General features: G+C 39.2%; 1 long non-coding RNA gene across 1 annotated transcript in view; it reads right to left on the bottom strand.

Moving 5' to 3' along the window:
* The window catches only part of LOC132528609 (uncharacterized), a 117,284-nt gene extending 104,534 nt beyond the window's left edge, over nucleotides 1–12,750 (bottom strand). The window contains exons 1-2 of the long non-coding RNA XR_009543248.1: nucleotides 11,978–12,750; nucleotides 9,083–9,148 (exon numbers count right to left, since the gene is read on the bottom strand). This is a non-coding gene — a long non-coding RNA (uncharacterized LOC132528609). The remainder of the gene's footprint in view (nucleotides 1–9,082; nucleotides 9,149–11,977) is intronic.
* Between the last annotated feature and the right edge of the window lie 184 nt (nucleotides 12,751–12,934).

Genomic DNA, 12,934 nt, shown 5'->3' with positions numbered 1-12,934 from the left:
TAGCTACTCCACAGCATGTGGGATCTTCCTGGACCAGGGCTTGAACCTGTGTCCCCTGCATTGGCAGGCAGATTCTTAACCACCACGCCACCAGGGAAGTCCCATATATATTCTTTGTGGAACATTCATCTTGATTTTTAAGAAGTATCTGTTTATGTCTTTCCCATCACTAGATTGTGAATCCCTCCCCACACTCTCTACTAGCTAACCTCTTTCCTTGCTTAATTTTTCTTCAAGCACTTATTACCATCTGTCATACAGTACATTTTACTTGGTTCTCTCTACCCCAATAAGAAGGTAAGCTACATGAAGGTGGGGACATTTGTCTGTTTTATTCAGTGCAATATCCTTGACACCTAGAAAAGTACTGGCACAGAACAAAAGTACTTAGTAGTCATTTGTTATATAAACAAATAAATCTTTGCCCTGAGCACTTAGAGCCAGTATCTAGCACATGGTATTGGTTGTTACATTCCACTGCAACCTTGTTTACTCATCTGTGCCCCCTATGAGGGGTATTAGATTTTTAAGGACAGTCTCGTGGAAACTATATTTCCTAATTAGGTTCCTAGGTTCTTGCATGATCATAATAGTGTTTTTTATTGTGATAAAATATACATAAAATTTAACATTTAATCATTTTAAAGTGTACAGTTCAGTGGCATTAGGTACATTCACACTGTTGAGCAAACATCGCCACTATCCATCTCCAGAACTTTTTCATCTTCAACTGAAGCTCTGTACCCATTAAACAATAACTCCCTATTCCCCCTCTCCCTCAAGCCAATGGTAACTACCATTATACTTTCTGTCTCTGTGAATTTGACTACTCCAGGTAACTCATACATATGGAATCATACAATATTTGTCCTTTTGTGTCTGGCTTGTTTCATTTATCGTATCTTCAAGGGTTGTCAATGTTGTAGTCTGTAACAGACTTTCCTTTAAGGCTGAATAATATTTCATTGTATGTATATACTACATTTTGTTCATCCATTCATCTATGGATGGGCAATTGAGGTGCTTCCACCTTTGGGCTATTGTGAATAATGCTGTTTGAGTCCTTGCTTTAACTTCTTTTGGATATATGCCCAGGAGTGGAACCACTGGATCATATGGTAATTATATGCTTAATTTTTTTTTGAGGAACTGCTATACTGCTTTCCACAGCAACTGCACAATTCTACATTCCCACCAGCATTATAGAAGGGTTCCAATTTCTCCACATCCTCACCAACACTTGCTATTTCTGTTATTTTGTTTTATAATAGCCATCCTAATGGGTGTGAGGTGTTACCTCATTGTTGTTTTTATTTGCATTTCCCTAATGATTAGTGATGTTGGGCATCTTTTCATGTGCTTATTGGCCATTTGTATATCTTCTTTGGGGAGGATACATATTCAAGTCCTATGCCAATTTTTAAAACTGGGTTGTTTGTTTTGTTGAGTTCCAGGATTAAGAGTTTGACTGTATGTTTATATTTGAAGTTCAAATTTATATCCAGTTTGGGACTTCCCTTGTGAGCTGTGGTTAAGAATCCTCCTGTCAATGCAGGGGACACGGGTTCGAGCCCTGGTCTGGGAAGATCCCACATGCCATAGAGCAACTAAGCCCGTGTGTCACAGCTGCTGAGCCTGCGCTCTAGAGCCCACGAGCCACAACTACTGAGCCCATGTGCCACAACTACTGAAGCCCGCGTGCCTAGAGCTCATGCTATGTAACAAGAGAAGCTGTCACAATGAGAAGCCCACACACCGCAACGAAGAGAAGCCCCCGCTGGCTGCAACTAGAGAAAGTCCGTGCACAGCAATGAAGACCCAACGAAGCAAATAAAATAAAATAAAATATTTTTTAAAAATTTATATCCAGTTTGCCTGGATGTAAAATCTTTAGCTCACATTTTCTTTCTTTGGGTATTTTATTTATTTTTAAAATACATTTATTTATTTTATTTATTTATTTTTGGCTGCTTGGGTCTTCGTTGCTGTGCGCGGGTTTTCTCTAGTTGTGGAGGGTGGGGACTACTCTTCATTGTGGTGCGTGGGCTTCTTATTGCAGTGACTTCTCTTGTTGCGGAGCACGGGCTCTAGGCATGCGGGCTTCAGTAGTTGCGGCACATGGGCTCAGTAGTTGTGGCTCGCGGGCTCTAGAGTGCAGGCTCAGCAGCTGTGGTGCACGGGCTTAGTTGCTCTATGGCATGTGGGATCTTCCCAGACCAGAGCTCGAACCTGTGTCCCCTGCATCGGCAGGTGGATGAGCCACCAAGGAAGCCTCTTTGGGTATTTTAAATATATTATGCCATTGTTTTTCAGCATAAACTATTGCTATTAAAAAGGTTTATGACAATCTAATGTTATTTCATATAGAAGTGACTTGGTCATTTTTGGCTAGAAGCCCAAATAATTTTCTTCTTTCTTTTTATTGTCCAATAGGTTTAATGAAATATATCTTGATATTTATTAGCTGTTCTGGGTCTACTTTCTCAGATACATATAGTGTGCCTTCTCAATATACAATTTCAATATACAATCCTTTTTATTTTAGGAACGTTTTCTTGAATTGTACTTTTTGTAATTTGTCACACTGCATGGTTTTCCTTTCTTGAACTCCTATTATATGTATGTAGAATCTTCACTGATTTTATTTATTTATGTATAAACTTTCCCTCAAATCCTCCACATCCTCACCAATGCTTGGTATTGTCAGGATTTCAAATTTTAGCCACTCTAATAGGTGTATAGTAATATCTTGATGTGGTTTTAATTTGCATTTTCCTAATGACTTATGTTGTGTGTATCTTTTCATGTGCTTTCGTCATCTGTATCCTGGTTTTTTGGGTTTTTTTTTACATCTTTATTGGAGTATAATTGCTTTACAATGGTGTGTTAGTTTCTGCTTTATAACAAAGTGAATCAGTTATACATATACATATGTTCCCATATCTCTTCCCTCTTGCATCTCCCTCCCTCCTACCCTCCCTATCCCACCCCTCTAGGTGGTCACAAAGCACCGAGCTGATTGCCCTGTGCTATGCGGCTGCTTCCCACTAGCTATCTATTTTACGTTTGGTAGTATATATATGTCCATGCCACTCTCTCACTTTGTCACAGCTTACCCTTCCCCCTCCCTATGTCCTCAAGTCCATTCTCTAGTAGGTCTGTGTCTTTATTACTGTCTTACCCCTAGGCTCTTCATGACATTTATTTTTTCTTAAATTCCATATATATGTGTTAGCATACGGTATTTGTCTTTCTCTTTCTGACTTACTTCACTCTGTTGTATCCTTTTTTTTGATGGAGTATCTGATCAAATCTTTTGCTCATCTTTTTAAGTTGGATTTTTTTTTTTTTTTCCGGGTATGCGGGCCTCTCACTGTTGTGGCCTCTCCCATTGCGGAGCACAGGCTCTGGACGCGCAGGCCCAGCGGCCATGGCTCACGGGCCCAGCTGCTCCGCGGCATGTGGGATCTTCCCGGACCGGGCCACGAACCCGTGTCCCCTGCATCGGCAGGCGGACTCTCAACCACTGTGCCACCAGGGAAGCCTCAACCTTGTTCTCTTTAAAGTTGGTCTGGATATTCTAGGTTTTGTGCATTTCCAAATGAATTTTAGAATCAGTTGGGCAATTTTTATTTAAAAGAAAGCTTTTGGGGATTTTTTTATGGGATTGCTTTTAAGATATTGATCAGTTTGGTAAGACCTGACATCTTAACAACACAGTCTTCCAATCCATGGACACAGTAAATCACTTTATTTATTTAGGTCTTCTTTAGTTTCTCTCAGCAATGTTTTGTAGTTTTCAGTATACCTGTATTTCATATATTTGGGTAGATTTATCCCTAAGGATTTCATGGTTTTTGATGCTATTGTAAATGGTAATTTAAAATTGTTCATTGATAGTATATAATAATACAATTGATTTTTGTATATTGATCTTGTATCCTTCAACCTTGTTAAACTCACTTATTAGTTCTGGTAGCTGTTTTGATATATTCCAATGGATTGTCTACACAGATAATAATGTCATCTGTGAGTAAAAATAGTTTTACTTCTTTACAATCTGTATGACTTTTATTTCCTTTCTTGCCTTATCTTATTGATTAGAATCTCCAGTGGCATGTTGAATAGAAATGGTAAGAGTAGACATTGTTGTCTTGTTCCCTAATCTTAGGGGAAAAGTATTCAGCCTTTCACCATTAAGTCATGTTAGCTGTCGGGTTTTTGTAGACACTTTTTATCAGGTTGAGGAAGTTCATTTTTATTATGTTGAGAATTTTTATCAGGAATGGATGTTGAATTTTGTCAAATGTGCTTTCTGTTGAGATGATTATATGGTTTTTCTTCTAGTTTTTTAATATGATAAATTACATTAATTGATTTTTTAGTGTTAATCCAACCTTGCATTCCTGGGATAAATTCCACTTGGACATAATGTATTGTTTTTGTTTGTTTGTTTGTTTTAATTTATTTAATTTTGGTTGTGTTGGGTCTTCATTGCTGCATGCGGGCTTTCTCTAGTTGCTGCGAGTGGGGGCTACTCTTCCTTGCGGTGCGTGGGCTTCTCTTGTTGCAGATCACGGGCTCTAGGCACACGGGCTTCAGTAGTTGTGGCACGCAGGCTCAGCAGTTGTGGCTCGTGGGCTCTAGAGCACAGGCCCAGTAGTTGTGGTGCACGGGCTTAGTTGCTCCGCGGCATGTGGGATCTTCCCGGACCAGGGTTCTAACCTGTGTCCCCTACGTTGGCAGGCAGATTCTTAACCACTGCACCCCCAGGGAAGTCCAATGTATTGTTTTTTAAAAAATATTTTTTTAGTACAATTTTACATTTATAGAATACCTGAGCGAACAGTATAGAAATTTCAGATACACACTCCACTTCACAACCCACCCTCTCGGTTTCCCCTATTATTAACATCTTGCATTAAAGTGACTAATTTGTTATAATTAACAAAACAATTTTTTGTTACAATTAATGAACCAGTATTGATATATTATCATTAACTAGTCCATAGTTTATATTAAGTTCACTCTATGTTATATAGTTCTATGGATTTTGAGAAATAAATAATGGTATGTGTCCATCATCACAGTTTCATACAGAATAGTTTAATTACCCTAAGAATGCCCTGTGCTTCACCTGTTCAGTCCTACCTTCCCTCCCCTCATATCCTGACAACTAATGATCTTTTACTATCTTTGTAATTTTGCCTTCTCCAAAATGTCATATAGTTTAAATCACATAACATGTAGTGTTTTTAGACTGGCTTTCTTTCACTTAGAAACATACATTTAAGGTTCCTCTGTGTCTTTCCATGGTTTGGTAATTCACTTCTTATTACTGCCAAACAATATTCCATTGTATAAATATATTAGAGTTTGTTTATTCATTTACCTATTGAAAGAAACCTTGGTTACTTCCAGTTTGGGGAATTATGAATAAAGCTGCTATAAACATTCATGGGTAAATATCTAGGAGCATGCTTGCTGTATGATAAAACTACGTTTAGCTTTGTAAGAAAATGCCAAGCTGTTTTTCAAAGGGGTTGTACTATATTGCATTCTCATCAGCAATTAATGAGGGTTACTGTTAATCTGCATCCTTCCCGGAATTTAGTATTATCAGTATTTTGGATTTTAGTCATTCTAATAGGTATGTGGTATAATCACATTGTTGTTTTAATTTGCAATTCCCTAATGATACATGATGATGAGCAATTTTCATATTTTTATTGGACATCTGTACATCTTCTATGATGTCAGATTCAATTTGTTAAAACATTTTAAAGAATATTTACCTCTGTTTTCATGAAGGATATTAGTCTATAATTTTCTTTTATTGTCATGTCTGTCTGCTTTTGGTATCCTATTAATGTTGGTCTCATAGAGGTAGTTTTCCCTTTTCAGTGTTCTGGAAGAGTTTGTGTAGAACTGGCATTATTTCTTCCTTAAATGTTTGGTAGGATTCACCAATGAATCCATGTGGGTGTCCAGTTTTCTTTATGGGAATGTTTTTAACTGTAAGTTCAATTTCTTCTGTAAATATAAGGCTGTTCAAATTATTTATTTCTTTTGGAGTGATTTTTGATAGTTTGTATCTTTCATGGAATTTTGTTATAGATTTTACCCTTGGGGTTTTAAAAATTTTGCTATCTAGGTACTGTGTGTTTACATAGGCCATTTAAAAACTATGCTGCCAGGACTTCCCTGGTGGCACAGTGGTTGAGAGTCTGCCTGCCAATGCAGGGGTCACGGGTTCGATCCCTGGTCTGGGAAGATCCCACATGCCCCGGAGCCACTAAGCCCATGCGCCACAACTACTGAGCCTATGCTTTAGAGCCTGCGAGCCACAACTACTGAGCCCACAAGCCACAATTACTGAAGCCCGTGCACCTAGAGCCCGTGCTCCGCAATGAGAAGCCCGTGCACCGCAACAAAGAGTAGCCCCTGCTCACCGCAACTAGAGAAAGCCCGCACACAGCAATGAAGACCTAATGCAGCCAAAAATAAATAAATTTATGAAAAAAAAGAAAACTATACTGCCAGGTTCTTAGAATTTTCTAAGGTTTGATTTGGAAAACTAGAATGACAGTATAGCAATGTATAAACCAGTATGGTTAAGATGACCCTAAGAAAATGTACAAGTAGCTTTATTTGATTGCCACAGGGTCACATATTTTAATATAAGTGAAAAAACTGAAATACTGATGTTAGAATATCCTTAAGTATAAAATTTGTTTCACAACTCTATTTTGAAGATTACAATGTGAAATTTTAATAAGATTACTGAAATTTTAAGTAATTTGCTTTTGTATGAATAACTAATAGTATTAATATTTAAGATAAGAATATTACTGATAGATTAAGCACTTTTGTTTATATGAATAAACCTCTTTTCTTTCTTACATTTGAGGGAATCATTCGACTCCTCTGGGCTTCAATTCATTCACTGGTAAAAATGAGGCAATCAGACTAGACATTTTGCTAAGATTTCTTCTAGAATGCTATTATTCCAATACTTAGGACTTACTGTGAAAAAACAGTTTGCGATGTTAACTGTGAAACAAAATATTTACTTTTAAGGTGCTTTAATCTAATTATATTAATTTAAACATAAGTATACCCAGATGCCTAGTAAATAATTTGTAGATATTGTAAAATGAGTTTTTTCCAAATTTATTTACTTGTAAGCTGCCAATTGAAAATAATACTGTTTGGGGAAGCGAAGAAATGGAGTCACAGATAAAATCTTTACACTCCATGCTCCAAAGGAAGATAAATGTTTTATTTAAAGCTATCTATCCGAAATCAAAGTCAGAGTGACACTTGCTTTAGTATCATTCCTACTGTTTATTAATCTTACTAACAAGAAAGGTAAAATTGAATGTTTTTGAAAAGACACCTTGGCATCATTGCAGCAGCTGTTTAAAGCACAGCATTAAATTATGGAATTTAAGCTCTTCACGAATTCTGGAAATCAAGCTTGTTTTGGGGAAGAACTTGATCAGAAACAAAGCAGTTTTACTGAACGTTACGTTGTCTGGGCACTCTTCACCAGCACACGGACACAATTTATTCTTTAATGGGAGCCATGCGCTAGTTCAGATATAAAAGTTTCACAGAGGAACTCTGTGGGGTATGTTTAAAAGGAAACCTTTAAAAATCATATTATAATTACAACATACTATAAAGATATAGATTTAGCCATTGTTTATCCTTTGCTCATTCTTGGAAGACTTTTAAAACTAAAAATTTTGATGAAAATGTTCTGGAAATCTTGAGTCTGGCTTACCATCCACTTTGTCTTTATATCCAAGAAGAAAATTATACATTTTAAATAAAGGTAAGTTCAGGTAAGTTTGGTGTTTTGGAACCTGTAGCTGATGCTTCTAGTGGTGCCCTGCAACTCTTTCCTAGAACCATCTTGGATTTCAGCCACAGCTGTAGTCGACAGTTCACCTCAATCTCAGACTCACCTTTTTATTTCTTTTTTTTTTTTTTAACATCTTTATTGGGGTATAATTGCTTTACAATGGTGTGTTAGTTTCTGCTTTATAACAAAGTGAATCAGTTACACATATACATATGTTCCCATATCTCTTCCCTCTTGCGTCTCCCTCCCTCCCACCCTCCCTATCCCACCCCTCCAGGCTGTCACAAAGCACCAAGCCAATATCCCTGTGCCATGCGGCTGCTTCCCACTAGCTATCTACCTTACTACGTTTGTTAGTGTGTATATGTCCATGACTCTCTCTCGCCCTGTCACAGCTCACCCTTCCCCCTCCCCATAACCTCAAGTCCGTTCTCTAGGAGGTCTGCATCTTTATTCCTGCCTTACCCCTAGGTTCTTCATGACATTTTGTTTTCTTAAATTCCATATATATGTGTTAGCATACGGTATTTGTCTTTTTCTTTCTGACTTACTTCACTCTGTATGACAGACTCTAGGTCTATCCACCTCATTACAAATAGCTCAATTTCGTTTCTTTTTATGGCTGAGTAATATTCCATTGTATATATGTGCCACATCTTCTTTATCCATTCATCCGATGATAGGCACTTAGGTTGTTTCCATCTCCAGGCTATTGTAAATAGAGCTGCACCTTTTAGTGACAATAACTCACCTCGTATGAGTGCCCCATCTCTCCACTTACTGACAAAGTGTCCTTTTCTAGGCCATGAGAGGCCCCGAGGCCTAAATGCAAATGTATCCCCTAAGTGTAGACGAGAAATGTCCTCAACCAGTGGGTCCAGGGATAGTGGACATGTGATCTAGCCTCTAGTCCTTCTGGTGGACGGTTCTGAGAAGCACCTGCTCATTTCTAAAGAGGTGCTGGTCCTGGAATCAACTCCCAAGCATTCACAATGGCAATCTTGATAATATCCTCGTGTTACATTTTCTTCCCTCTCTCATTCTTCCTGCTCTTTTACTCCTGCTTCCTGGGATTAGTTCACAAATCATCTACTTGCACCCAAATGTTTGTCTCAAGGTCTGTTTTAGGAGGAATATAACATATGACTTTGGTATGACAGTGATCCTTGAAAGCAGATCATTAGGATGGGATTCTGCAATGGGATCACTTACCTTATTGCTAGGATAAGCAGGATGGTGGTAATCCCTGGTCTGCATTACAATGCCTAGGAATCTCACCTGTGATGGAATGGGACAAGAAGAAATGGGTTATCCAGTAGTTCTGTCACTAGAATGGTTTGGGGGGCAAAGGATTGTGGAATTGGTTAGCATCTGTTATCTGCCTTGGAAGCCTTGAAAAAAGGAAGTAAGTAACAAACTCAGATCAGCCAACTATCATCTTAGGGCACACTGAAAGCCAAAAGGTCACCTTGGCAGTATTTAAAGAGACCATTATCTCCTTAGCCGTAGGACTTCTGTAGTGAAAATCAGGCTCAGAGTGCAACTGTAAGGGTGGCAGAGCTGCAAAGGAGATAAAATGTGCAACCTCCACAAGTCTCCTTTGCTAGTGTCACAGCCCTGGTATCAGAGGAGAGAGACGGAGACTTGCGATGAGAAAATTTGGGTGGATATGCTTGAGGAGCTTGAATTCCTGGTTTTCTCTGAACCTTCCACACCAGCCAAAGCAGCTTTCTCCCTCTCTAAAGGAAAGCAGCCTCCCCTTACCTGGAGACCATACACAGTGTTCACCTAAAGTAGATGTTTTGTAAGATGACTCTTACTACCTCAAGATTGAACTTGTTTCCTCCCATTGCCATGAGAAGAATAACTAATGCCAAGTTTAGCTGAGAGAGAAAATATAGTTCTTGATCTGGGAAGAGATAGCTTTACTGAAAGAATTTTAGGAACTGGCTAATCATTACTGGCAGGAATTTAAAGAATATGTGTGGGAATAGATCTTGAATGTGCTGGACCAGAGTGGCAGAATATTAGACTGGATAGAGGAGAGTTTATTGACATGGGAGCACTCTCTTATGACTCAAGATTTAACATCCTGGCAAGGACACTTGGTGTTAATAGGCTGTTGGGATGGCTTCTTGAATCTTCATGGCCTACACTAAATGAGATGGAGACGCTGGAATTGCCTTGTCAAAGTAATGAAGAAGAGGTCAGTGGCTCAGAGAGGTGGGAATGTTAGAATGGATTTATGTCATGCGTCAAGAGAACCAACCTATTATTTTCCCAGGAAGATCCCGGAGAACACTCTCTTTACTAAGGCAGTAAAGATTGTACTAATGAGAATGGCAACAATATATTTGAGAAAATTAGTGGTATCTAGACCAGGATTCACAGTAGGAAATGATGCCACAGAATTGGGCTCTCTTATATTAATTGAGATGATAGAATTCTATAATGGCACGAGGCAGGTAGTGGTATTCCAACCATCATTGGCAAAGTAGCAGCAAGGCTTAAGTGGCAACCAAGGTTCCTTGGTGTTCAGGGAGCACAGTGTAGCTCATGTTCAAGGTAGAAGGCAGTAGACTAGGGTGCAGTTTTATCCAAAAAAGGAAGAACCAGAGAGCAAAAAGTTGATGTCAACTGCTATAATGCAGAAGTGTTATCCTGTAACTATCATTTCATGTTCATCAATTGAAAAGGGGACCAATGCCCTTTGAAAAATGCTACTTATGCCACTACAAGCATATAGAATAAATATCTGCCCACTCTTTCTCTAAAGTACCATAAGCCACTTATTAAAGTAACTGTACAATGCAATCCTTTCAAAGGTAGTTGGATAAGAGTGCACTGAATAGACTTGATATCGAGTGATCTAAAATGTCATCACTGTCCCTCAGTTAAAGTGGGAGGATGGAAGATTTGGACCCCTGTGGATTTTAGGGGTCCAATGGTCTGGAGGATGCTGGGACATGCCTCCAAGTGAAGGACAAGTTATTGAACTTGCACCCTCTACCATTAAGAAAAAGGTACAGTGTTGGGGACTTTGACTTTTGAAGCTAAATGCTGCTCTCACCCATTTATGGGGAGAGTTAGAGGGCTGCTAGTTTCAAGTGGGGCCCAGGGCAAGAGAGAGGACTCTGCAGCAGGCTCAGGCTGTGATGTGAGCTGCCCTCCTGCTCAGACTGTATGACTGATTATCCATTGATGCTACAAATATCTGTGGTAGAACATTGTATAGCATCTCTGGCAAGCTCCAACAGAAGATTAACAGTACAGATATTAGGTTCTGGAACAAAGGCCTGCCTCATCATTGTTTGAAAAGCAACCCTTGGCATGCCTCTGTGCCTGGCAGAAAGTGAGAATCTGCTTATATATGACATCAAGTTATTAATTGGAGCTGCCCGTCACGAGCTAGGTGTTATCAGGTTCATCGTATCATAGGGCCAGACAGTAACAGTAACAATCCATTATTTTGATGGAAATGATACACTTGAGATCAAGCCTGAGCAAGTCCAGAGGGCACATGTAAGTTACATGGACAAGTAGACTAGATTCCCGTATCATTTACCTCTCATGGACTAATGCATCTCCTTCAACCTACTCCTATGATCCATGGGGAATCCCCTATGGTCAGTTTTATCAGTATCTATTGCTACAATAATGCTATGTAATAAATAACCAAAAAACCTTTGCGGCTCAACAGTGAGCATTTATTATTCAGGCATCTAGGGCCAGCTGGGAGTTGGTTAGGCAGATTTTCTGATCTTGGCTGGGCTCGCTCACATCTTGGGTTTGGCTGCTATGTGACTAGAACAGCTTAGCTCTGCTCCACACACCTCTCATTCTCCATCAGACTATCCCAGTCATGTTTCTATATCAGAGGCACAAGAGAAGGCAAGACCAATTACCCAAGTATTTTTCAAGCTTCTGCTTGGATCAAATTTGCTAACATTCCATTGACCCAAAGAAAATCACATGGCTAAGTTCAGAGTCCAAAGGTGAGGCAGAATAACTCCACGCAGAGTGGGAAGGCAGTGAAAATCTTATGGGAAATGGCATGGAGACAGGGAGAAGTGAAGAAGTAAGGCTATTTCTGCAATATTAACATACCAGATGACAGGGAAGGAAAATGTGGGTCTTGTTCATGGGTAGACCAGCTTGCTATCTCGGTGTGAGCCAGAAATGGCTGGCTTCCACACTGTCTCCTCTCAGAGGTGCCTGGAAGGATCAGTGGTAAGGGAAAAATGAAAAATCTTCCTGATAGAACTTCAAACAGTACACTTGGTCATTCAGAGTGATGGAGAAAGATGTGGCCTGAGTTAAGGATAAACACAGTCTTGATTATGGAAAAGTTTGTAGATTTTTGTATCATGGAATGTCAATAAAAGAGCACTAACCTGAGGAGGCAAAGATTAGGTGGACAGGATGATTCTTCAGTAGATTTATACCAGCCTTGCCCTTTACCACTCCAGGCTTACACAACAAACCCGTAAGTGAAGTAATCATGGTGGCAGAGATAGAGGCTAGGCAAAGACCCGAGAGCTTGAGCTTTGTCTAAGGCTGATGGAGTTATGTCACTGTTGAACACGTGATCTGTCAGCAGCAGAAACCAATGACTCGTAACACTCCGTCAGGAGATAAATTAGCCACATGGGAGCAAGTTGTTTACATTAATTTCCTTCCACCTTGGAGGAGGAAGTAATTCTTTTCTATTGTAATTAATCTGCATTCTTAATTCAGGCTTGTTTTCCCTTCCATCAGTACCTCAGTCATCATTACTATCTGATAGTCTACAGAATGCCAAAAAAAAATGCTTATTACAAATAAGGTATCTTGAATTATATTACCTCAGATTGAGGAACTATTTTGTAGTAAATGAAGAGCAACATGAATTACTGGATCCATGATCCTATCATATGCAGCATTATCCAGAAGCAGTCAATCTAACACAACAATGAAATGGACTATTACAGCATCTGCTTAGAGACCAGCTGAGAGATACAGCCTGCAGAGCTGGGGTGCTATTTTCTAGGAAGTGATACATGCACTATACCAAAGGCCAGTATG

The sequence above is a fragment of the Lagenorhynchus albirostris genome, chromosome 11, assembly GCF_949774975.1.
Source record: "Lagenorhynchus albirostris chromosome 11, mLagAlb1.1, whole genome shotgun sequence".
NCBI lineage: Eukaryota > Metazoa > Chordata > Mammalia > Artiodactyla > Delphinidae > Lagenorhynchus > Lagenorhynchus albirostris.
The sequence above is the reverse complement of the archived record's forward strand: the minus strand, read 5'-3'. Positions and strand labels throughout refer to the sequence as shown.